The following is a 25,320-nucleotide window of genomic DNA, read 5'->3' as shown; positions in this document are numbered from 1 at the left end:
ACGTTTTAGTTTTATCTCACAGAAATTGTGGGAGGTTGTTCTCATTACTCTCCATGTCAAATAAACAGAGCTCAAAGGTAAACTGCCTTTTTTTAATCTAAGATTTGAGAGTTCGAACTTGGCAGAGTCTTGATTTAAACAAGGTCTACCTGACTTTAAAGGTTTTTTTCTGAGATGCTCTGCTGTGTCAAACATTTTTAGTGTCCTTATGTCATATTTCAATATGTAATATGTAAACATACATATTATAAAGTGTAAACACATAGCATATACTTCATATAAATACAAAGATAATATATGGTCACTGTGGAGAAGCAGAAAACTCAAAACTCAAATACAAGGCCCACCACCCTGGGATAAATAATGTTAGAAATGTAGGGTGTTTTTCTCCAGTCCCTCTCTCCACACACACACGCACACACACTCAATGATGATAGGTACTTTTTCAATCTGCTTTGTAAAATGAATATATTGTCTGCATTTTATATATCATTACTTATTTTACCAAACATAAATGTAAATCATTGCACGCTACTCCATTATTTGATTATACCACAATTTATTTTACCACTTCTCCCACTGTGGGGCATTTTAATTGGTTCCAGAGTCACTTAGAAATTACACTGGAAGAAACATTTGTGCATGTAAATATTTGTGTGCATATCTCTGATTATCTTCCTGAATTTGTAATTCTACTTCTATGGATTGATTCAAAGGTTCCCAATATTTTTATGGCTTTTGATAGGTCTGCCTACAGGGAGAGAATGGGATTCAACATGCCAGCGTGAGTCTGCTAGTGTGTCAGGGCCACTTCTCCCTATAATTTAATAAAGTGGCATTTGGTTCACTCACCCACTCCTGTGTGATTGCCTAATGTGAGCGCCACTCTGAGAAAAACCATACCCCCACCCCACTCTCACCGCCTGTGGGCTGTTGAAATCATCTATGTGAACCTGCAAGTCCCTGGATGCTGGAGACTCAAGGTGGAGGCTCCCTTGTGAGCTCTGAGCTGGTTCTCCTGGAAAAGAGGCACACTGGCCAGAGAATGGCTTTCAGGCTTGAACCATTGTCCCAAAGGAAAGCCCAAAGTCTGCTTTGTTATTCAACGTCCTGCAACATTGACGACCCAACCACCCTTCCAGTCTTATTTCCCACTCCTTACAGCTATCACCATGAAGCACATCTTCTCCCACCATTCTGAGCTGTTCAGTTCCTGGCTCAGTCCTCACCATTTCTTCTCTCCTTAGTTTATGATTTTACTCCTCCTACAACCCGCCTGTTGTAGCTCCTTTTCTGGAGCTGCCAAATGACCTATCAGTTCCATTTCTATAGTTCATCAGAAATGCCGCCTCTTGGGTGGAAATCTCCCTTGAGGACTTCTGCTTCCAGCCATGATGGAGGGGCTGGAACTGGAGCGGGGCAAACACCAGGAGCAAATAGAAGAGCTGAATGAAGTGCTGAGAGATCTGTTTGAAGCTGTCAGATAGCTATGGCAGCATTTAGGATCTGAACAGCAAGATTCTTGAGAGAAGGGAAATGGAGGAAAGCCAGCCCATATTCTGTACCTACTTTTCCCTCGGTGCATTTGCTGATTCATACTTCAGAGTAAGCATATGAGAATCCCACATAAAAGAACTGGCAGAGGGCTGCCGCTTGAAGGCAGAGAAGCCAGCAGAATGGGAATCTTATGGGACAGGAGAGATTAAAGGGAAAATGGAGTTTGGGGCTGTCAAGGCAGCCAGGACTTAGGATCCAAGCTCCTGTGAGAAGCTGGGCCCAGAGAAGAAGGCCCACACTTGGCTGGTTTCTCAAAGATCACTGATGTTCTAAAAGCGAGCTGGGCAAAGGTCTGCAAAGTTCAGCAAAAAGCCACTGAAAAATGGGATAATGTTGGACATAATCTCAAGACTCTGAGAAGACAAAACTTGGAATTCACAGCCACAAAAGAGGATGGGTCCTAGTAAAGTCACTGGGTTATCAGCTGAAACCCATGAGTTGGGATGAATCCAGGCTGAAATAGCTTCACAAGCTTACAGAGAAATCTCAGCCCCCGATGGGATTGGGGTGATTTGACCCCACTCTGTCTACCTAGCAGACGGTGACATCCTCATAGTCTCTACAGCATTCCCGCTATGCAACGTCAGACAGTTATTTTAAAACATCACCAGGCATGTCAAGAAACAGCATCCAAAGGGAAAAGGAAGACTATAGGAACAGACCCTGATGACTTCGTTATGGAAATAGCCAGACAAGGTCTTTAAAGAGGGGTAATTATTATGTTCAAGAAAATACATGACAAGGTGGAGAATTTCACCAGACAACTGGACTGAATAAAAATAATAACCCTGAAATCTGGCAATTACGAGAAACCAGCCTTGCAAAAGAAAGAAATCCTGACATTTGTGAGAACTGGATGAGCCTAGAGCACATTATGCCGAGTGAAATAAGCCAGCCACGGAAGGATGAGACTGCATGACTCCACTTAGATGAGGAATCCAAAATAGCCAGAGTCGTAGGAGCAGGGAGCAGAATGGTGGTTCTCTCCCTCCTCCTGGAGGAGGGGGCTGGGGGAGTTGTTCAATGAGTATGAAGCCTCAGTTATGTCGGATGACTAAATTCCAGAGACCTACCATACACCACAGTGTCTACAGTGACAACACTGTATTTTGCACTTCAAAATTAAGTGGGTAGATCTCTGTGGATTGTGCTTTCCACAACAAACACAAAACAGAGGGACACAGGGAACTTCGAGAAGTGTTGGATACATCCATTACCTTGACTGTCGTGATGGTAGCACGGGTGTTTGCATCTGTCCAAACTCATCATTAAGTGGGTGCAGTTCTTCGTGTATCCATTATACCTCAACGAACCTATAAAAGACGCACTCAGAGGCACATTCAGTGGAAAAAATAAACCCAGTAAGAAGACATGTAACTTCTATTTCTCTTTAGGAAGCCATGTGTGAGAAGTGCAGAAGCTGAACTTTGCAACAAATTTTAGGCAGCGGTGGAGGTCATGGGTCAGGGTCAGGCCATGTTCCTATGGCGGGGTCTCTTACGTTAACATTCACACATAAGAATTGGGCATACGAACAAACAGTTCTGTGGTTTTCCCTCCTACCACCACTTTCCTTTTTTTTTTTTTTTTTTAATTCACTTGAATTTTTCTCTTATTGTTTGGCAGAGTTTAAGGGTCATTATTTTATATTAAACAGAGGAATGGAAGAAAGAACTGTGCTCACAGTTTTGCATAAAACGAAAGATAATTTTTAAAAATGTTAATAAAGGACATAATGTGCATTGGGAGAGTGGAGTAATTGAAGCATCGCAGGCCCTGGAGAGGTCGGCAAAGAGTTTGAATGCAGGCACTGTCTCCTGCAGCTGGGTGGCGTAGCCTAGTTACATAACATCTCGGAGCTTGCTGGACCATTCTGATGTGGAGCTGAGAATGTCTACCTCCCAGGGCTGTCCTGAGAATTAATTGAAAGAAGACACATAAAGCACTTAACATTATACAACAAGTCAAAACTGTACCACTATCATTATTATTGCAACTTACTGTCATCATCATCGTTACTTTCTCTCAAATGTGATGGTGCTAGGAAACTTGCCAAACCAGTCCTGACCTCCCCAGGGCAGACGGGGTGGGCAGGCTGCCCTTGAAAGGGGGAAGTTCATTTGGCTTTGTCTCCTCAGTGCTTCCTCCCCACAAACCCCGTTCTGATGACGTTTGTACTTTTAGAGGGTACTTGATAGAGAACATTCAGACGTATTATTTTACAGTGAAATGTCCCCTTTGTAGCAGACAGTTCTGGGAGCTCTGCCTTGGAACTTGTTTGGGTTGCTCGAAGGTACAGAATTCAGGTCACACTCTGTGTAAGAAATGGCGGGCAGGCAGCAGCAACTGGGTCTCATGTCGAGGTGAGGGGTGGGGCACGGGAGTCAGGCTTGGGTTATATTCCACATCCATCACTTCCTATCTGTGTTAACTGCCAGAAGCGTCAGTTTCTTACTGTACACTGGGAATAATAGTGATATGAAACTCATAGGATCGTTATGAAGCTTAAAACAGATGACACACAAAAATCTATTATAATGCCTGAGACTTAGTTGATAGATAATAAATCATGGTTTTTAAAAGGAGTATTAGTTTGCTATTATCAATATCACTGTCATTTTCACATGTGTTTTCTCACGCTAAATTCTGCCTAAGACATCATTCTTTCATGTTCTTACGCACCATATATTTCTGAGTGTCTAGCCTGGAGTTAAAGTGGGCAGCGAAACAAAGTCTCTGCTTTTGTGAAATTTGTAGAACTTATTTTTGGGGGGAAACCAGAAATAAGCACTGTAACAAATACATATAGGATTCTAAGCAGGGATACGAGCCGTGGTGCAGCATTCAGCTGGAGCAGGGTTTGGGGTGGATCCGGTGAGGATGCACAGGACAACGTCCCTGAGGAGGGGCCTTGGGGCTGAGGCCTGACCTTTTAAAAGCAGGTCAAGCAAGGATTCCAGGCAGAGGGAGAGCTGAAGCTTCTGGTGGGATGAGGGACTGGAGCCTGTAGGGCCCCTCTCAGTCTCAGATTATCCAATTCTCTGAACATGATGATAAGGCAACTTTTCAAATAGTCTTTTTTCCAGATTGTCCCATTTTCAGATGCAACTTATGACATCACGTTAAATAATTTGGGACCTTCAAAGATCCAAAACAAGATAAAGCAGGGGCTGAGTCTATTTCCCTCCAGATCTGAGTATGAACACACCCAAAGTCCTGGCCTGTGGTGTTGGGGGAGGTTGTGGGGAGGACGTGACCGCCAGTTGACCCATGAGCTGGACCCGGGCAATCGGAGGCTCCTCACCCCGTCCTGGTCCTGGGAATGTGTGTTCCACTTGCCTTCCCCACTCCCAGAAGCTGCCCCAAGGACACAGCCTTGAGGTGGTGATGTGGTGTTGAGACCGTCTGGACCATGTATGTGACTGGGCCCACTTAAGACCTCCTTATAAACTTGAAGATTTTGGCAGGCTGGTGTGGAAAACTACTCGTCTTGCAGCCGCCCAAGACAAACCTCCTAAGTTTCCTTGCTCATTAAGAACCACCACCTGGCGGGCTAGAGTGGTGTGCTCCTCTCCATCTCTCCTTGCCCTCCTTGAGTACGGGGCTGGCCCATTTCAGGTGACACCTGGGAAGCTCCAGAGCTTGGGACCCAACATGTGGGCAGCAGGAGGCAAACCACAGAGGACGGCCCCTCCCTTTTACAACCCCGTGAACAGCACGAGAAATCCCCACCCTATGCTAATTTCCCTTCAACATTTTCCTGAGGAGGGGAAGAAAAGGTAAGAAAAGAAAAGCCATATTTCTAATATATTTTACCACAATTTAAAAAACTGTACTTCCTGAGTACCAAATAAAAAAGTCAACTTGAACATGAAAAACTTTGAGCAACAAGCAATTAACTAGGTGGCAGCAAAGGGCACCGAGAGAAAAGATGAATTGCCTGAAATAAATAAGGACTGGGAAGGAAAATGAAAAATGTTCCCGAGGCAAATGGACTATAATGCAAGGCCCTGCAAGATAAGGAAGCAATTGTTTAATGCAAAACGATGAGACGGTGGCTCACTCAGGCCACACTGTCAGCCACATCACGTGGCTTCAGGGGAGACCATTGGTGACTTTTAACTGCTTGTCAACAGGTTGCACCTCCTCTGTGCCCGATGCCTACTGTGGGCTTCTCTGTGCATCCTTGGAAGGTCTGTGCTGGAAGCGAGTCTTTCTGACTCCCCCCCAAGCAGGATTCGTTGCCCCAGATGTTTAATGGCTCAGGAAAAGGTGCGCAGAAACATCACTGCTTATTTCTCGCCCTCATGCTCGATGGTGAGCTCTGAAGGTGGGAGCGGGTCCATTGAATTCATTCATCCCTAAAAATGCCTGCACTTTTTTGTCCTTGTTCATTCCATTGAGGCATTCTTGTTAAAAGAAAATTGAGAAGAGAAAGCAGATGGAGATAGAAGAAAGGAAAATTAGGAAGAGAAAGCAGGTAAAGATAGAAGAAAGGAAAATTGAGAAGAGAAAGCAGGTGGAGATAGAAGAAAGGAATTCAACTGATATTCAGCTACTAAGACGTTCTACTATTAGCTCAGATTCCAATAATTAATGAGACAAAATCTCTGCTCTCGTGAGCTCCAGTTCTAGGGAGAGAACATATATCTGTCATTTCACTGTAATGGGCAAATGATTAGCTGGGATGTTCAAGATGCTATTGGAGCACATGGGTTATTCTCCTTACTCAGTGAGAAACCAAGGAAGACTTCCTGGAGGAGGCAAGGTCTGATCTGAATTCAGAAGGCTAGCTCAAAGCTGATCAGGCAAAAGGGAAGCCATGTAGCTGCATATGCATGTGCAAAAGCCCAAGGGTCTGAGTGAGTCAGCTTCCTTCTGAGAGTAGCAGCTGTTTCAGGATGGCAGGAGGTCATGGAGAGGTGTGGAAGGGGCTGGCAGGACTGCCTGCAGAGGAAGTAGAGGAAGCGGTGTCCGAGGCTAGATCAATCTGGGCTGTTTGCCACATGGGGGTGTTTGATTCCCATGCCCTACAGGCAATGGGAGCCATGGAAGGATTTTTTTTTTTTTGAGGAAGATTAGCCCTGAGATAACATCTGCCACGAATGCTCCTCTTTTTGCTGAGGAAGGCTGGCCCTGAGCCGACATCCGCGCCCATCTTCCTCTACTTTATATGTGGGACGCCTGCCACAGCATGGCCCGACAAGCACTGTGTAGGTCCACACCCAGGATCCAAACCAGCGAACCCTGGACCTCCAAAGTGGAACATGCGAACTTAACCGCTGTGCCCCCTGGGGGCCCCTGGGGGAGGATTTTAAGCATGGGGAGGGGCAGGAGACATGATCACAGTTACATTTTAAGACATCATTTTGCCAGCCGGGTATAGAGTCAACAGGGCAAGACTGGAAGCAGAGAGACCCATCAGGAGGGTGTTGACATAGTTCCTGGTGAAATAATGGTGGCTTTATCCCAGGCAGTGGCAGGGGCATGGAAACGAGTGGTTGGCTTGGAAAGCTATGACAGGAGAGAATGAATCAGAATTAGGGATCCACGGGATGCGGGGTTGAGGGTAGAGAAGAATCCAGAATGTGTGGGGCTGAATGTAAGACTTGTTCCTTGTCTACATTTGTGTTTAAACTTGAAATAATGAGCATTTCGTGCAAGTTGTATGAGATATTTAGTAACTAAAAGTCATGGAACTGTGAATAATTCGAGGGGAATCTTCTAACCTGATCCCCTATTTGTACCAGGAGTGGGGCCAGCTGTATAATTTGCAAGGCCCATAAAAAAAAAGAAAATATGTGGCCTCTTGTTTAAAAACAAAATTGGCAAAAAAATGCCAATAAACATACTAAAATATGAAACTTCTTTCTTCTGAGGTCTTTTCACATGTTACAGTCTTTTTTACTTGCTATTTAATGTTATTCTAGGTAAAGAAAAATTAAAATGTTAAGTTATTAGCATGAATTTTACTCTTCTTTTTATAATGTGCAATGCTAGTTTTTATTTATTTATTCACTGGTGAGGAAGATTGCCCCTGAGCTAACATCTGTGTCAATCTTCCTCTAATTTGTATGTGGGACTCCACCATAGCATGGCTTGACAAGCATTGTGTAGGTCTACACAAGGGATCCGAAGCCCCAAACCCTGGGCCACCAAAGCAGAACACGTGAACTCAACCACTATACCATGGGGCCGGCCCCGTGATTGCAACAATGCTGGTTTTAAACGAAAATTTCAGAGCTTTTAACTTATGTGCAGAATCACTGAAGTCATGCAATTTATATTGTGTAGCTCACACACACGTATGTATTTCATTCCTACCAGCACAATGAAAACACTGCATGGGACTAACTCACATGTTTTCATTTTACTTCTTGATAAGCACACTTTTTAAAATACTCATTAGTTTTGGTTCACTGATGAGTAAGGAAGGATTGGAAGGAAAGGAAGTATGGTTTGTCTTATCTTTCCCTTTCCTTCCATGTCCTCATTTTCAGTATGAGTGGTTGGCAAATACAGGAAAGTAACTTGAGTAAGAAAGGATCTCTAGGGTTCCCTGGTTCTTTGTTTCTTAAAGTGCCACGCCCCCTTTTGGCATCCCAAGCAAGCTCTGGTCCCAGTGGAAAGCATAGCTTCTCAAGCTGCCAGTGCCCCAGGGACTCAGCTGTAGATGGGAGGTGCTTTCCTTGTCCTGGCTTTGAGTCTCACTGATGTCTCCCCCACCGAGGGTCCACTGGAATTCTGTGCCTGTGGGGCATCGTGAACCCTATATGCCAATGGGGCAGCAAGGAACAGTGGACACACATGTTACACAAACCTCCTCTACTAACATACATGCTCCATTGTCCCACGGGACTTCAGCTGACAAAACACAAGTTCAAAGAAAACAATTTCAAGAAGACATCGGTAGAGTATTAAACCAGGCATGGGGCCTTCTGAGCACGCAAAAGCACACATGTCCATGAAGTCGGCTCTTGGCAATAGGGAAACTGAGGCTTGTTGAGCTCATGTGATTGAATTAAGGTCAGGCCACATGGCTGGTGAGCAGTGAGCCGGTCTAACGTCTATTTCTCCAAATCCCCAGGTCAAGTCTTTTTGCCCTACAGCAGGCAGGCTCCCATCTTCATATTCCAGGCCACATAAATTCTAATAATAGCCTCAGCTATTTACTGGAAATAACTAAACGTGAATGCTTCTGGGGACTGAATTCCATTTAACTTATAAAAGCTGTACCTGTTACTCAATTGTATTTCAACTGAGAAAAAGAGGCTTTCATCCCTGGCTCCAGCCCCACCTGGATGGAGCGCTCTCTCTTGGGATTAAAATTAGAGTGGATGGTGGATAAGACAGGCCCTTTGTATGCCTGGAGCCGCACAGGCAGGACTCCTTCTGTACGGGCCCCTGGGCGCGCACTGGCATTGTGATTTATTTCCCGGGAGCCTCAGAGCTCTCAGAGTGGGAGGGGAAGCTGGAGGGCTCATCTGGCTGGCCAGTGGCCACAGCGGATTCTGAATAAGACAGTCCCATTTCTATCCAATCACCAAATACTCTTCATGAGGGCCTCTTCACACCCTAGTGCTATGTGCAAAATCTGGGAGAAGATGGTAAGGAATCTGTGATTAGTTTTAAACTTAGAAACGTAGCAGACAAATCCATGTATTACTCATTCACTCATGAATATATTTATTCCTATATCATCCTTTCAATCATTCATTCATGTTTTCGTATATTCATTCATGCATGCATTCAACAAACATTTCTAATATGCCAGATGCTCTGCTAGGCCCTCACTCTGCAGAGATGAATGCACGCATCTGAGTAGATGCTGCTCTTGAGCATCTTGCAGGCTGGATGGGGAGAAAGATGGGAAAGTAAATAATCAGGATATGGTGTGATTGGGGTTATCAAATGGGTAGCATTTGAGCTGGGCCTTGAGGGCTGAGTAAGAGTTCACCGGGTGGGAAGGTAAGGAAGAGCAGACAAAGCAAAGATAATATAATAAACCCAATCCAGTATTGCTTGTTTTGGCCTCGGTAAGCATTGCAAAGCTGCTAGACACAAGATTTGTTGCCAGAGGTAGGACCTCTAAGCTGGACTGAAGAGCCTGATGAGCATGATGTTAAGAGTCCTGGTGAGTTAGGAGAGAGCTTTAAAAGGAATCAGGGTTTTAGGAAAACCGCTTTCGTGGCAAGTCTGCAGGAAGGAAGGTTGGGAGGAGGATTGTGCTGAAAGTAGAGATCCTGGCTAAGAGTGTCTAGCAACACTGCGGGCGAGAGACTGTGGCAGCAGCTGAGATGGAGAAACCACAGACCTAAACTCCAACCCCCAAATGCAATTGTCCTGGAGTATTTCCCAGTTCAGTGAGGGCACCATAATGGACTTTGGTTTCTAAGCCAGAAGCCTAGACTCTTCCTTGTGATCAATACTTATGTCCTTGCTCAGCCTAACCTCCTGCTATATTCTGCTTACATGTTTTTTTCTAAAGATTTTACCTGTTTTTTTAAAGAGCTCTTTCTCAGTAAATCCTATCTCAAGCTCTGTTTCTTAGAGCACCCAACCCAAGATGGTTATACCAGGAGAGGCTCCAGGAGGCAGATTAAGACAAGGTTCTAGAATTGGTCACAAGCCCCTGAGATGGCAGTGAAGACCCCTTACTCCCACAGGAGGAGTTTGGTACATGGCCACTATAGCAGCATGAATGCTAAGATTTCCACCTATGGCCAGACAGGATGGAATGCTGGTAGACTGGTGCGCATTGGCTGGGTGGAATTGTCGTGAAAAGGACAATGAAACTGTGTGGCTGTTGCTGGGAGTGATTGAAGAGAACGTAATAGGCTGAGGTCAGTTGATCACCAACTTAAAGCATGGGAGTCAGAGGGAGCATTAAACACACACTCATCACTTGCAGCTGGAGGACAGACCGAGCTGACCATCAAGCACAGGACTTAATTCAGGCTTCTCTCTGTCGTGCTTGCAATGATCAGCCTAAACAAGTTTCCTTGGGGGACAATGTTGGGGCGCTGATGGGGAAGGAGTGGGGTTTGAGATTGGCATGGGGACATCTGGGCAGATGCACTTGTGAACCTTGAGTCATTCCCTCAATCCCCCGGACACACTGTGTCTGAAGAAATGGCCCAACCATGTGAGAGACTCAAAGATGGGAGAGCGCCCTGCAGGAAAATGTTTTCCCTCAAGGTCTTCCCCACCACTGCTCCTGACCACTAGACCCATATCTAGGGTCAACCTATGGCATGGCCCACCAGGGCTAATGGGTGAGAAGGATTACGCTCCAAAGGGGTTGCAGGTTGTGACTGTCATATGCCAGCAGTAACCATGAAGACACTCCTTGGAGTGCTGGATTGAGAAGGGTAGAGAATAAGCTAGTTCAGAAAGAATTTGTCAACACAGCATTTAACCCCCTTGTGGGGAGGCTTGGGGCATGATTCTAATACCCTGCTGGAATGCCACTTGGAAGCTTGGAAAAAATGAGAGCCCGTGAAAAATGAAGTCAAGACACCAAAACTGCTGTGGCCAACTGAGGAAGAAAAGATCAAAAGGCTCAGAGAAGTGGGCACGCTGGATGAGATGGATTATACAAGACTTGGAAATCCGAAACTGGAGATCTTCCACAGAGGGGTCAGGGCCCCCATCATCGCCAAGTCAAGGAGGAATATGCTAGTGAAAGAGTCCCAACACTGCTCAAAACCTTGGTGGTGCCATTCACTATAGGCTGGGGTGGCAGTAGGAGATGTTGCTATAAAACCAGCCTTCCTGTGGCAACAGACATGAGAGAATCCTGGAGCAGCAAAGGCCAGGGGTACCCAGCCTTCAGAAGTCAGCTGGGCATCATTGCCTTGAAGGGCAATGAGGCTGGAATGACACAAGGCGACTCGATGTGCAGGAATCTATGAAGATAGCTATGAGGACACACAATCTTGGCTGCAAGAGAGATGAGCTATTAGCAGAATTATTGCTTGATGTATTTTATCATAAAAGATCAAGAATTAATGAGCACAGGCTGAGGTTAGCCATCCCAATGGAAAGTCAAAATCTCTTGCCCAGTTTTTACACCAAAGCTATTTCTAAGACCCAAAACCCATCAACTGAAGGAGAGTCTAGGTCTCCAAGAAGAAAGGTCCTGCAATACCATTTCAAGTGGTTACAGGAACGATGTTCTTCTCCTTTCCTAAAGTGACCTATGGCTATTTGTTTGGTAACCATATACTGGGGAAGGGAGAGATACAGACCTTTCGAACACTATCAGATTCACAATGCAAGTTGACCCAAATACCAGTGAGCTGAAGCACCATCAAGGTTCCCTGTGGAGTTGGGGCACCTAGGGAATCCAACCCAAGACAAACCTTTTATGGAATTCGGAACAGAAAACATGACATTTCTTTACTATAAGATGGTTCACTGGTGTAAGTTAAAGCCTGCACAAAAAAAGTACTGAAGTCATTTTATAACCACTTCTGATGAAGACAAGGATGAGAAAAGGGTCATTGATGCTAATCAAGGTAAAATCAATGTAACGTTCAGGAAAAATATAAAAAATTATACGAAGTGAATGGCATGTGAGTTGTCAGTCCTCTCTTACTGTGCTTTCCTTGAATTCCCCACCACCATACTGGAAGAGCTCTCGGCCCCAATTCTCCATGCATTTGTTCAACATCTACGGTAGGGGCTCTGGGGGCAAAATATGAACAGGGTGTGGGCTACCCACCAGGAGCTCACACAGTAGCTGTGTTCCAGGGGTCCCCAAGACCACCCGCAGGCAGAGTGTTTCACTGGAAGGACCCACAGGCTTCAGCAAAGCCTTTATATCCGCAGTTACAGTTTAGTACTGTGAAGAGACACAGATAAAATCAGCAAAGGAAAAGGTGCATAGGGCAGAGTCCAGGAGACAGCAGGCGTGAGCCTACAGTTGTCCTCACCCAGTGGTGTCGTGCACAGCTCTTAATCCTCTCGGCGCCCACATGTGACAATCCACATGGAGCATTGCCAACCAGGGAGGCTCACTCAGGCCTTGATGCCCAGGGTTTTCACTGAGAGTTGGTCCCAGCATGTCGGCGTGGCTGACCAGCCCTCCAGAGGTTAAGCTGATACCACATGGCCCAAAGCCCCGTCATAAATCGCATTGTTAGCATGGGCTATCTGCGGTGGCACCAGGCCCCCAGGTAAACAAAGATGCTCTTGTTAGGCAGGACATTCCGAATGATGTAGAGGTCACCTCCCAGGAGCCAGGCAAGGGTCGAACCGCTCTGTGGAATGTGCAGGATGTGGACAACCTGCTGAGTTAATCCCTTGCTGCGTACTCGTCCATGAAAGGTGCATTGGTTTCCTGTGGCCGCCATCACCGAGTACCACACACTAGTTGGCTTAGAACAACAGAAATTTATTGTCTTACAGCTCTGGAGGCAGAAGTCTGAAACCAGTGTTGGGAGGGCCCTGCACCCTGTGAACACACTAGGGAAGGGTTGGTTCCAGTCCTTTCTACCAGCTTCTGTAGCCTGAAGCATTCCTTGGGTTGTATGGCTGTCTTCTCCCTGTGCCTCTTCACATTGTCATCCCTCTGTGTATGTCTGTCTCTGTCAAATTTCCCCTTTACATAAGCTCACCACTTCTATCGGATTAGAATTTGCTAATGATTGCATTTTAACTTGACTACTTCTCTAAATAACCTATTTCCAAATAAAGTCACATTTTGAGGTACTGGGGGTTAGGAATTCAACATATCTTTTTTGTTGGGGGGGAGGGGTAGTGTCACAATTCAACTCATAACAGTAGGGATCCAGCAAAGTAAATCAAGGATAATACCACATGCTCCATGTGCTCTGATTAGACTTCAAGAGGAAGCTCTGACCATGCCTGGGTAAAGCAGAGGGGTCTCCCTGGAGGAGGTAACATTTGTAGTTTGTTTTAAAGGAAGAATAAGTGTTGGCCATAAGATAAAAATGGAAAGGCAATATTTCAGGAAAAGCTGTAGACAGAGATTTCCACTAATTTGGAAGTTGTTGTCGAGACTGGAATGACAAACAAAAGTTGGATCATTAAATTGTCTTGTATCCCATAAAGAGGAGCTCTGTGTACAGTTCTGAAAGAGTAGGTGAACGAAATAGTCATTATAAATTGTGAGTATAATTAGAATGAGAATCTTGGAAAAAGCTGAGAAACTCTGTACCCCGGTGTTTTTAGCCCTCATCGTTATTCTCAGGGTAGATAGGATTCTTGCTTATGGCAACCGTCTTCCCCAAAAAAAGTACTGCAAGCTAAATTGATCTAAATTGGTTGAGATTTTTCATTGCATAAAATGTTTTCATAGCAAACCATGCTCTTATTAGAGAATTAATGACAAACATTGTAGATATAGCGTCACAAATGAAATCTTAATCCACCAGAACTCATGTTCTCATACTTCCTATGGCAGAAAAGTTTCAAGTGGTGCAAAGACCAATGGAGCAGGTCAGAACAAGAGCCAAGCACGTAGAATTGACCAGGACAGAATCCTACTGCCTTGAGATCCCTCTCCTGTAAAAGAATAATTAGAATTCATAGAGTCTCTTTCACGTGGCACATGGAATTCAGCAAGATGGCTGACTGTGGGACTCAAAGTCTGGAGTTCAAGTCCTAGCCCTTCTCATTAATAAGCAGCCAGAACAACCCCTTAATCCCTTGGGTTTAGTATCCATGAAATGACTATTTTAGAAAATTAAAAAGCAAAAAGAAATACTCATGTCACAGGATTATTTTGAGAATTGGGCAGTAATTTGTTCACTATTGTACAAGATAATGTACTTGAAGCAATTTGGGATTCTTCGATCACTGGAGTCATCTGGGGGCAGTGGAGTCCTGTGGGGAATGCCTCCTTTTCTAACCAGTCTCTTTGGGAGTCGTTCTTTCACTGGAGGTTTGCCTGGGACCTCATTACAAATATGCAAAAGGGAGCCAGAATCAGGTGGTTCCTGTTTTGGGAAGTGATACCTTCAGTCTTTACCCTAAAAGGCACCACTAAGTGTAGCAAACCCAAGAAACTGGGGTTATTTTGTATTTTGGGCTGAATTACTTGTGTCCCCCAAAATCCATATGTTGAAGTCTGAACCCCTAGTACCTCAGAATGTGTCCTCATTTGGAAATAGGGTCATTGCAGATGTAATTAGTTAGGTTTAGATGAGGTCATACTGGAGCAGAATTGGCCCTGCTCCACTATGACAGGTGTCCTGATATAAAGGGGAAATTTAGAGAGAGAGACACGCCCACAGGGAGAACGCCACGTGAACATTGGAGTTATGCTACCACATGCCGAGGAACTCCCAGAAGCTGGGAGAGGGGCTCGAGCCTTCAGAGCGAGCATGCCCTGCGGACACCTTGCTCTCGGACTTCCGGCCTCCAGGACTATGAGACAATGAACTTCTGTGTTGAAGCCACTCAGTGCATGGTACTTTGTCACGGCAGCTCTAGCAAACTGAAATATTTTGGAAACAGAGATGAGTTGCTCGTCCGTACCTAAAGAATCAGTCATCAGTCAGTTGGAGTAATATTTAAACCTTGGACCCAGCCAACAGATGGCTTTGGTTTTATGTTGATGGTGACAGTGCATTGCTTTAACTTTGGCAGCCTGACAGAGAAAATGATTTGGAGTCGGGTGTCACTTGGGGGCCATTTCATTGCAAGCTTCTTTGACTCGACCACAAGGGAATCCTTCGGGTCTTTAGCTAGAGACCCCATTTCAAGAAGAGGCACAGAGCCATGGTCTGCATACATCCTGAGGAGAGGGCCCGTCTCCAAAACTAGGTAAAGTCAGTCCACATACCGGGAAAGCAAAGAAGACAGAGAACTTTCTCATGCTTCTAGACCATACGCCCAAACTGGATAGTGTCTCAGTCCTGAAATAACCTACAAATCCCTTCCTTTCTGGGGCTTCGGGTAAACTTTCTAGCTTGGAGTAGCTGGGAATACCATTCACAGTTCACTGGGATAAGTCAGAACAAGTGCCTCTTGAATAGACTCTCCTCCAGGGTTTCTAGGTATGCTTTGGGGTCCAGTTGGGTAAATATCTTGATATCTGGCAGGAAAATAGGATTAGCATCTTCACAGTTAATTTTATACATCAACTTGACTGGGCCATGGGATGCCCAGATAGCTGGTGAAACGTCATTTCTGAGTGTGTCTACGAGGGTATTTCCAAAGAGATGAGCATTTGCATCAGCGGACTGAGTGAAGCAGATGGCCCTCCCCATTGTGGGTGGGCATCAGCCAATCTGTTGAGGGCATGCATGGAGCAAAAATGCAAGGGAAAGGAGAACTTTTCTCTCTACCTGACTGCTTGAGAAGACATCTGTCTTCTCCTGCCCTCAGAGTGGGACTTACACCTCTGGCACTCACGGTTCTCGGGCCTTCGGACCGAGACTGGAACTACACCACCGGCGCTTTCCTGGGTCTTCAGCTTTCAGGCCTCAGATCTTGGGAATTTTCAGCCTCCATAATCCTGTGAGCCAATACCTTATAATCTATCTCTTGATAGTTAGCTAGATAGCTACCTACCTATCTATCTACCAATCTATCAATTTATCTATCTAGATATAGAGAGGAATTCTGCACATATATGTGTGTGTATATATATGTATGTGTGAGTGTGTTATATATGTATTAGTGTGTATTTGTATATATCCTGTTTCTCTGGAGAACCCTGACTAATACAGCATCCACAGCTTCTCTTATTCTATTATATGCTATTTTCTTATGTATTTTGGCCAAAACATTGAAAGTAGAAATAGGTCACCAAAGCTTGGATACTTATGTCTTTATAGCCTTTATTTCCTTATTCCCTAATTCATTTATTCAATTATATAAAAAATATTGAGGTCCAGGTACAAGCCAGGCACTGAGCCAGACAAATGGGAATATAAGATACGGGGCCACATGTAACCAGGGCACAGAGGTGGACTGGACATAAGTGACAGTCCCTGAAGAGCTGCTGAAGCTGCTGGGCTGGCCGGGGACAGAGACCCAAGAAATATAAGGGCAGTAAATCTTCAAGGTGTTATAACATCCCTGCTTCAGAGAGAGCACCTCTGTGAAGACAACACCTCCTCAGCCTTAGAGCCTCAGCTCAGGGCCTCACTCCCACCCCAGCTGGGTAGGAAGGCTCCTCTGTGTCCGGCTTCCCAGCACTTATTGAGTGAGGAGTTGGAGAGCTGGCTCCCACCCTGGACTGGAAGTCCCTCCAGGACAGGGCTGGGTCTCAGGCCTCGCTGCGTCTTCAGTGTGCCATCAGGTCCCTGCACATTATTGGCCTGGAACCAATGCTTGGTTGAACAGAATAGACCACTGTGATGCTGAGCTGGGAGGTAATAGCTGAGTATAAGGACAAGGTTGGGCAGAGAGCTCCAGACATGCAAATAGCACAAAACAGATGGGGTCAGTGAGGGGCTTCACTGTGAAGGCAGATCTTCAACAAAATGGCAAAGTCATTATTTCTAAAGGAGGCTTCTCACTCAGCCTTCAACACCTGCCATGTAGGCATGGGAGATACCATGACTTTACAGTCAGACAGCCAGTCCCAGTTTCTCCATTGCTGAACCCTGATTTGGTTCAGAACGTCACTGTGCCCATCTTCAGGTGATGAGTCTACTCCAGTCATGATGATCTCATTCCTCACTTTCCCAGCCTGCTGTGCAGCTAAGGTGGCCACGTGGTCTACTTGGACAACAAAACATAAGCAGAGGTTCGCTGGAGCTACACTGGAAAAGCTTACTTTTCTATGAAAGAAAACAGAAGTAACTGGGCATGGTAGCCATCCCACTTTCTAGGTGTCGAATGTAGATGTGATACCTGGAGCTGCAGCAGCCATCTTGATACCATATGAGAACGACCAAGGGAATCAGGAAAATGTGGCCCTAACATGAATCAATGTCAGCAACTATCTGTCCCTGGACTTTTTTTATATGAGAAAAATAAACCAAGCCTTGTTTGTTTAAATCACTGAGGTTGAGCTGTCTGTTAGAGGCAGCTGAGCACATTTGTAGTCTGTGTCCCTTTACTTCCAAGGCCATTGAATGTATTGGGGTACTGGGTTTCCTTCCAGATTTCTGACTCAACTATTGAGAGTCTGGTAAAGAGAAAGGGCTTGTTTTCTGGTAAAGGAGAAAACTGACTGACTAGAATATTGTTGATATCCAATAGCGATAGGTCCAGCTGGCAATCATTCAGGATCAGTGAGAAAAATATTCCTTCTACCAAGAGAAGAATGAGTTAGGACTCAGAACTGCATCTAATTAGTTCTTGCTGCGTTGGTTTTCTCCTTTGAATATGAGGGATAAAAGGGAAATATGTGCCTATGAGATGAGCCTGGCCACCAGGAAGCATCATTTTCTAGGGTCATATTTTTCTCTACCCATTTACTTTGATTTCCCTCAGATCTTTGTGACTAAAGCCCTCTAGAATCCTGGATTGAGCTCCCTGTTACTAGAAGCAATCAAGCAGTTGCTGGATGCATGTTGTTCACAGCTGCTGCTGTGAGGGAAATTCTACCATAACTATGAGGCATGGCTATCCCACAGCATCCAGTATCAACTGTGAGACCTATGACAAGCCATTTTAACTAACTGGGACTTGTTTTCTCCAGGGGCAGAATGGGTGGGTGTGTGTTGTGTAGGTGGGAGGAGGGGGAGGCACAGAATTGTACAGAGTGTCTCGGAAGACCATCTACATTCAGTCACCCTTAGACAGTCTTTCTGCTGAGCAGACAACCATACCCAGCCTCTGGCTCTTCCTTTGTCCCCATTTCTGAGTTGCCTGGTTATTCCTCCAAGAGTCAACGGTGGTGAAAGAGGGCGCCAACACTAAGAGAATGCCCTTTGGGCACTAGGATGGGTACTTTCTAGACAGCAGCCATCTCAGGGGGAAGATTTCTTTTCTCCTTGTACAAATTGAAAAAGAAATGATCAGAGGTTAAATAGTAGAAGATCTGTGTTTTAAGTAAATTCTGCCAAGAGGGGAGTCATATTTTAAAATTCAGATGCTTTCAAACCTGAGGATGGAGACTAGGCAGGGGATCAGCGGGAACTTCCAGTGGATGCTAGAGAAGGATGCCTGGACGGCCCTGCTGAGTACCAGACAGGAAGCAATCACTGCCCATCCATCACCTTGCGGCAGCCGCTGCTGAGTGCAGCTAACCACACACGAGAGATGATGACTTTCCAAGTGGGCAGGGGAGGAGGCGGAGGAGGGAAGCAATGAATCAGATGCCCAGCAGACACAGCACAGTTCCTCTGCTGCTTCCAGGCAAGCCAGACAACAGGGGGATTGACACGAAGTCAGATTTGATAATAATCACAACGGCCACACAATGGGTAGCAGGGACTGAGGCTTCGAGACGATCCCATAACAGCCTTGATGGGACAGTACGATGGGAAAGCAGGGACTCCGAGGTGCTAATACACTGCCTGAGGTCACCCAGTGGGCACGGCAGCACCCAAGCAGGTCTATCTGCCTCTCATTCTGCCCTTGGACAGCTCTGCTGTGGACCAAGATCTTTGAGAACCTGAGCTTGTCCTCTCATTTCCTTAGACTTTTTAAATCTAATACTGGTCTCAGAAATAATTTGCTTATTTGTTCAATCATTCATTTCTTCACTAAACAAGTGTTTATTGCATGCCTGCTAAGCATCCAATACTGAGCTAAGAACAGGGGACACTGTGAAGAGCAAGACATGAAAGGGGCTGCCCTGCAGGGCGTCCAGCCTCTCAGAGGGGAAACAAGAGGGCAGGTGTAGCCCCTTTTGCTTATGAAAGTCATTAAGACAATGATTGAAAGGATCTCCTCTTCAGGCTAAGCTTCCTCAGCAGCTCTCTCATTCTCTCGTCCAGACAGACCTGCAGAATGACAGATGCCATGGAAGGTAACCAAATCTGATCCACAATTTACATGCACACACTTCCCCCTGTACCTAAGTCCTTAGCACAATGTCTGGCACGTAATAGTTGCTCAGACAATATTCTGAATGGGTGCATCTCTACACACCTGTGCTGGTTTTTATCAAGCCCTCACAAATCAGCACTGTCCCTGCACCATCCGTCTCCTTTACTCCTGACAGCGTCCTCGTGTGGTAGACACACTAACACTGTCATTTTGAGGTAAGAAAATTGAGGGTGGGAGAGATCCGTTGCCTTGCTCAAGGTCAACAGCCAACAAGTGGTTGGAACAGGATTCAGACTCAGAGAGTGTAGTTCCAGAAGCCTCATTCCTCTCCCTGTGCCACTCTGCATACAGGGACCTGCTAAGATAAGTCTGGAGGAATGTGCTTGAAGATGTCGACAGTGGTGGCATTTGGGGTGATTTTTATTCTTTATTTGGCTTATCTGGATTTTCAATTTTCCTCAAAAAGCACTTCTCATGGGCTTAAATTATTGTATTATTTCTTATACAAATATAATACTTGTATGGTTTCTAACCTGGCATATATAAGTGCCCCACAAATGGGGATAATGATCACAATTTGATGAATTGGGGGAAATCAAATAGCATAAAGTACAGTGTGATCTAGGACACTGCTTGGTTCCTCATGGACACTTTCTGATTCTCTGTGGTTCTGTTCCGAAGAAAGAAGGAGAGACTATGACTTAGCTCAGAGTTTTCTCATAAGCAGAAACCAGAAGCCTTGCTTTTTTGCAGACGCCCCCTACCCTACCCCATTGTTTTGGAACAGAAGGGAAGAGAACCTGTCAGGTGGATTCATCACCCTTCCCACCACCCGCAGGTATGGCAGACCCAACAGCTGGACACTGGAGATGGAGGGAGTCAGGGCCAGGCTGGGAGTCCCCAAGACGAGCCCTGCAGGGCCTGACTGCTGGGCAGGAAGAGCGGGGTTTTCCTGGAAGCCCAGTGCACGAAGCAGCAGCTCCACCTCCTCCTGCTGGTGGACACACCGAGGGCCAGCTGCAAACGCTGGGATTTGTGGAGGATGCTTTGGTGGCCAGTGGGCAAAGGCTGGGAGAGAGAACGTCAAGACACAAAATGATCACTATGGGTCTTCAACTTCTCAAAAGCCCATTGATGTGAATCAGAGAAGGGAAGGAAGAGAAAAGAGAGTTGCAGAACACTTCCCTGGATGAAAAGAGCTCCATGCAGCTGTCCCAGGCAGCCCTCAAGAAAGCCCCCGGCAGTTTGGGGCAGGAGCCAGAGAAACAGGCAAACCCGAAGAGAAGCCACATTTTTAAGTGCCAAGGAGTAATGCACCAGTCACCGGGTTCAGGTGTCTCAGCCCTCTTGTCTCAATTGATTTTCCCAGCAAGTCTGTGAGTTTAGCATTCTCACACACGTGAAATTTGAGGGCCAGAGAGGTTAAGTAATTTATGCCATATCACAGAGCTAAAGGGGCAGAGGCAGTTTTTGAACCAGGCTCCTGGATTCAAAGGTGGCTTTCGTTAAGTCCAACACAACAGCAGACTTCTTTCTGATGGGTATCCAGTTAATGGTTGTCTAGCAGCATTGACAGTGAATTCGATCATCACAAACCAGAGAGGGAGGTGAAATCATTGAAAGTTTGGGTGGGGAAACTGACCCCCAGAAAATGGAAGTGACTTGCCTACGTTCACAGCCTCCATATGGGATGAGAACCAGGACCCCTGATTCGGGGTGCAGAGGTCTTTCCACACAGGTGATTGTGCACAACTGGAGCATTCTCTCTTTTGCAGGGGAGAGAAAGGCTTTCCTCGAACAAAACCTTTCTCCAACATTCAAAATCTAGAACAAGAAAGGGTCAGGGGCAATAGCCTTGCTCCATGCAGCTTTTACGGGGCTTCCCGGAGCACATTTTAAAAGCCACCGCTCTGGTCCCTTCGCACATGGTCTCAGACTTGAAAGCCCGTGAACAGCACCTGATTATCAGCTTCCAGTTGTCAATCAGCTACACCATGCCAGCTACCCTGGGCCATGATGTTACCCATTTTTGATATTTAAACCTCTCAACAAGCCTGCAAGGCACACATTTTTGCCCATATTTCACAAGCTTAGTTTTCCCTTCAGTGCAAAGGATGGATGTTGCCTGCCTCACTGGGCCGGGGCGTGGACAAGTGAGAGCATCGCTGGGGTGACGGCAGGGATGTGCTGCCTCTGCCATCACTGTGAACAGCTCTTGAGGGCAAAGACCTACCTCTCTACATCAGTTTTGTCAGTGATGCAACCCAGCACCAGAACAGTGCTTGGCACACAGTAGGTGCTCAATAAATATGTGCTGAAGGCATCAATGGATCTGCTGCTCTATGGCCACCTCTGGAATTTAAGGAAGCACTTGGCCTGCCTTCACAGTCAAGATCTAAATTAAAGCTTCCTCCGTCTGCTGAATTGCAGAATGGTTTGTTGGATGTATGAATGGGAGCAGAGAAACCTGGCAGGAGGTGACTTCAGCCGTGGGTGAGCCATGTGGTAGGGCGGTGCAGTGGCTATCATTAGCTGTAATACAGGGTGGGGAAGGAGGGCATTATAAGCTCCAGCTCCCAACTCCCTGTGATTCCAAATGTCCCAGGGTTTCCTTCTGCCCGTGGACCAGGCACCAGTAGGTGTCACCAGAGACTGAGTGAAGTTTCACCATGGGACCGATGGCAGAGAGGGTCTTGCAGAATTCCCAGTGTATCCCAGGGATTTTTAGACATTGTTAGCCCCAACAAATGTGCAAAGTTTAGTAGCTCCATTACTCCAGTGAGAAAACTGAGGCTCAGTGAGGTTTCTTGAGTCGCTCAAAGGTAACCCAGCTCATAATTGCTGGACTCGGAATTCAAGCTGCGGTTTGACAGATGGCCAAAGACCCACCCTTCCAGCACGTGGAGGCTTTGTGCAGAAGCACAACTCCACACCAGTGGGGGTGAAAGGGGCCGTCTCTTCTGAGAGGTTACTGTCAAAGGGAGCTTCTGGGGTGCCGTGAAGTATCTCTTTGCTAAGCAGAATTTGTGGGACTCTGAGAACAGGCAGGGGTGGTGGTAACCACATGCAATCCCAAGCCAGTGGCCGGCAGGATTTGGACTTTCATGCTCATTCATGTAGGGATGTGGCAATCCTGAAGCTGATAGTCTCACTGAGGAATGGATAGAGAACAAATGAACTGACATTTCCTGGCAACCCATTCCACGCTGGCTCATGCCCATTTGGATCCCTTTGTTCACAAAATATTTATTGAACATCTGCTATGAGCAGCCTTTCTCCTAGCTGCTAGGAAGAGAGCAACAAACAAAAATACAGCAACCCCTGCCCTCTTGAGGTTCACTCACCACCTGCTGGATTTAGTTTAATTTTTTCAACACCTCTCCAGGTGGGCATAATTACCCTCATTTTACAGATGGGTAAACTGAGGCTGAGAGGTTAAATAGCCTGCCCAAGGCACACAGCGAGGCAGCAGCAGAGACAGGACTCAAATGTAGGTCTGGCTGACTATCTGGGGCTGGTTTCCACCCTGAGTCACAGTGTCCTCCTGGGGGAAGGGCAGGGGCCAGCGATGAACACTTGGAAGCCTGAGCTCATTGGGGTCCAGAGAGAACAGCTGTTCTACCTGCTCACACACAGGCCTGTCCTTATGAAGTGATGTCCGTTAGACCCCTGCTATGCACTAGGTACTTTAACAGGTGCTTCATATGCCTCGCTGTCTCTAGTCTTGACCATCCTAAGAGTTACATCCCCATTTTACTGAAGAAGATGGTGATGCTCAGAGAGGTTAAGCCATTGACCATAGTGGTAGAATTAGGACTGCAATGCAAAGCCCACTATTTGGGTCCCCTGACTCTGCCTCCCAGGGAAGGGAAGACCAAAGGAGGGAGGACACAGTTCTTGATGGTGAACACTGAGCTAAGTGTTTCTACATGGTGCATACATGTGACTTGAACCTGGGAAGTGTGGGTTCCAACCCACCTGGACTACTTGCTGGCTGTGTGTCTTTGGAGCAGTCAGTTACCTCTATGTGAAGTGGGCACCAGGATAATATCTACCCAGTTTCCTCCTGGGGTGAATTGGCTAGTGAATGACTATCACTCAGAGGGTAGCTTTTTCATTGAGCGTCCGCCATCTTGGGGATAGTGTTGAGTCTGAGATGCAGAAGGTGTGGCAGATTTGAGCTCTGAGCTATCTCAGTGGCTCCCGCTTTGTTCCTCCTCCGCATCACCTTCCTGATGGCACTTGGAAGGAGGTTGCTGCAGCCACCTGGAAACTTAGCCGAGAGGATGCTCTTTGGAGCATCTCCCGGGAGGCAGCAGCCCTCTCACAGGCTTTGGTGGGGCAGTCCCTGCAGGGCCCTCTGTCCAGCCTTGATGAGGTCCACCAGCCAGAACTTCTCACAGTCCTCTTTACCCATGGTGGAAGACATAGGTGTAAGATGAGCACCAGGTGGTAGTGGAATTTTACTACCAAACGGCCAAGGAAGAGGGAGACTTGGGACAAATCGATTGTGCGATGACAAATAAAGCCAGGAAGTATGGCCTTCCGAGTCAGAGAACTGGTTAAAACACCTGCACTGCCTCCCCTTCGCTGGGTAACATTGGGTCAATTACCTACATTCCTGGGGCCTTAGCTTCCCAGCCATCATGTGGCACATGGAGAAAACACTGCATGCACTCAGAGAGGCTGAAAACGTCAAAAGACAACAGGCGTTGACTGGCTGCGTATTAGGCACTTCAAATAATTTTGGTGTCAGTTGTTCTTATAAAATTGCCTTTTTCTTGTTGCAAACAACACAGTGTCCATCACAGAAGATTCTGAAGAAACACACAAGATGAAAAGTTCACCTACCTGTCCAGAAACGATGAGTGTGAGTGCCAAAATGTGTATAGTTTCAGATAATCGTCTACGTGTATATGGCTTACAGAAAATAGAATCATAGCATACATACCTATTTATAACCCGCTTTTTTCTCCGCTTAATCTATCACGATCATTTTTGCAGCTCAATGAACTCATTGCAACAACGGCGGTACGGTGACTGCAGTGTGTTTCAGTGCATGGTCGGTATAAGTTATTGCACTAATTCTCAGTTGTTGAACTTTTAAGTGGTTTCTAGTTTTTCTGTTAGAAAGAGTGCGACATTATAGAGCATTATATACTTTATTTCTAGCACTCATGTAATAACGCCGTGAGATGGACCTTCTCTCATTCATTTTACAAATTCTATAATATTGGAAAGTGTGTTGTGAGCCCTACCTAAGGCATCACAGAGATGACATCAAAGGTTTGTGATGAAGAAGCCCCAGTCTTACCTTTTCCTGGGTCTTGAGCTTGATGATATCCATCACGGCAGCTGAAAACTCCTGAAACACCTTGCAAAACCTTTTACACACACACACACACACACACACACACACACACACACACACGGCACACACTGAAACAATATAGTTAACATATCCAATTGGCAAAGATCAAAAGTCTGATGCTATTTGTAGCCCATGAGGATGTTGATATTGAGGTGCATGAGACACTGGTATTCACATGCTCTGCCAGGAAGGAACGTGAGCTGGTGTGGTTTTGGGGGGGATTGTAAAAGTCCTTACGAAAGGAGTGTATTCCCTTTGATTGAACAAGTTTCGTGATTTATCCTAAAGAAACAATAAAGCGAATGGAAAAAAAAATGCAAGCGTAAGTTTGTTCGCTGAAATACTGCTAAGGACAGAAATTTAAAAATATGGAACTTAACCAACCATCCATATGGTAATGGGAATGGTTAAATAAACACACACATACACGCATATATAAATGTAGGCACACAGTGGAATTCCAGGCAGTT

The sequence above is a fragment of the Equus quagga genome, chromosome 16 (genome assembly GCF_021613505.1).
Source record: "Equus quagga isolate Etosha38 chromosome 16, UCLA_HA_Equagga_1.0, whole genome shotgun sequence".
Lineage (NCBI taxonomy): Eukaryota > Metazoa > Chordata > Mammalia > Perissodactyla > Equidae > Equus > Equus quagga.
This window is presented reverse-complemented; position numbering follows the sequence as displayed.